This window comes from Arachis ipaensis, chromosome B01 (genome assembly GCF_000816755.2).
Source record: "Arachis ipaensis cultivar K30076 chromosome B01, Araip1.1, whole genome shotgun sequence".
Classification (NCBI taxonomy): Eukaryota; Viridiplantae; Streptophyta; class Magnoliopsida; order Fabales; family Fabaceae; genus Arachis; species Arachis ipaensis.
The window spans coordinates 51,492,812-51,494,763 of NC_029785.2; positions in this window are offsets into that span (position 1 = coordinate 51,492,812).

Here is a 1,952-nt window from a genome sequence, read left to right on the forward strand (position 1 = left end):
AGCCATGTTGATCTCTTCTACCAAAGAGTCAATAAGATCAACTTTCATGCAGTCTATTGATGTGTCTGGATGCTGCATGGCTTTGACAGCGTTCAACTTAAACTCATCATCATTGACTCTCAGGGTTATTTCCCCTTGTTGGACATCAATGAGGGTTCGTCCAGTTGCTAGGAAGGGTCTTCCTATAATGAGAGTAGCACTCTTGTGCTCCTCCATTTCCAGCACAACAAAGTCAGTGGGAAAGGCGAATGGCCCAACTCTGACAATCATGTCTTCAATCACGCCTGATGGGTATTTAGTGGAACCATCAGCAAGTTGGAGATATATCCAGGTTGGTTTAACTTCTTCAGTTAAGCCAAGCTTCCTGATAGTGGATACAGGTATTAGGTTGATGCTTGTCCCAAGATCACATAAAGCTGTCTTGGTGCAATTACCTTCTAGTATGCATGGTATCAGAAAACTCCCCGGGTCTTTAAGCTTTTCAGGAAAGCTTTTCAGAATGACTGCACTGCATTCTTCAGTGAGGAGAACTCTTTCTGTTTCTCTCCAATCCTTCTTATGACTCAAGATCTCTTTCATGAACTTGGCATAAGAAGGTATTTGCTCAAGTGCTTCTGCAAATGGAATCTTTATTTCAAGAGTCCTGAGATAATCTGCAAAGCGAGCAAATTGCTTATCCTGCTCCTCTTTCCGGAGTTTTTGAGGATAAGGTATCTTGGCTTTATATTCTTCAACCTTAGTTGCTGCAGGTTTATTGCCTATAGAAGTGGTTGAAGAAGCCTTTTTAGAGGGATTGTTATCAGCATTTGTGTGTGTCTGATCCCTCACTGGCAATTGAGTTCCAGAGTTAGAAGCTGGAGTGACGTTAGACGCCAGCTCACTGTCTGTTCCTGGCGCCTGAACGCTAGAAATGTGCCCATTTTGGGCGTTCAACGCTGGATCCTGCCCTATTTGGGCGTTCAACGCCAGATTCTTGCCCATTTCTGGCGTTGAACACCAATCCTGCCTTGTTTCTGGCGTTGAACGCCAGTTGTGGGCATGGTCTGGGCGTTCAGCGCCAGCCTTCCACCAATTTTCTGGCGTTTTAGCGCCAGAATTATTTTTCATGGAGGGTATGCAGATGCTACTCCCATATGAAGCAGTAGAGGGGTTAGAATATGACCCCAGAGTCCTCCTGGACTGTTCATTTCCGCTTAGATCCATGATGGAGAAAGGGAGATGATGTAAGATAGAAAAAAATATTTTTATTTATTTATTTATTAATTTATTTCGAAAATAAAATAAATCAAAATAGAATAAATAAAAATGAGTAAAAGATTTTCGAAAAAGTGAGGAGAGAGAAAGTGGTTATGAGATTTTAAAAAAAGGATATGATGATTTTTGAAAAAGGTTTTAAATTTTGAAATAAAAATCTGAATTTTTAAAGGTATATTTCGAAAAATTGTTTTCAAAATAGAGAGAAAGGATATTTTTGATTTTTAAGAGAAAGGAGAAAAACAATAAGATGGCACAAGATTTAAAATTTTTTTAGATCTAATGCTCCTTATTTTCGAAAATTTTGGAGGAAAAAACACCAAGGAACACCAAACTTAAAAATTTTAAGATCAAGTCACAAGGAAAACTCAAGAACACCAAACTTAAAATTTTTAGAAAACCAAAATAAATTTTCGAAAAACACAGAAAAATCAACAAGAAAACACCAAACTTAAAGTTTGGCACAAAATTTAATAGAGAAAATATTATTTATGAAAAAGGTTTTTTTAAAAAGAGTGTACCAAACAGCCACAGGCTTAGACTAATGCTCTAGCCAATTGGGCAGTAAATGTAACACTTGTTTTAAAGAAGGATATTTTTAACCAAGAGCAATAATAAGAGACTCTAAACCAAAAAGAAAAATTTTCCTAATCTAAGCAACAAAATAATCCGTCAGTTGTTCAAACACGAACAATCCC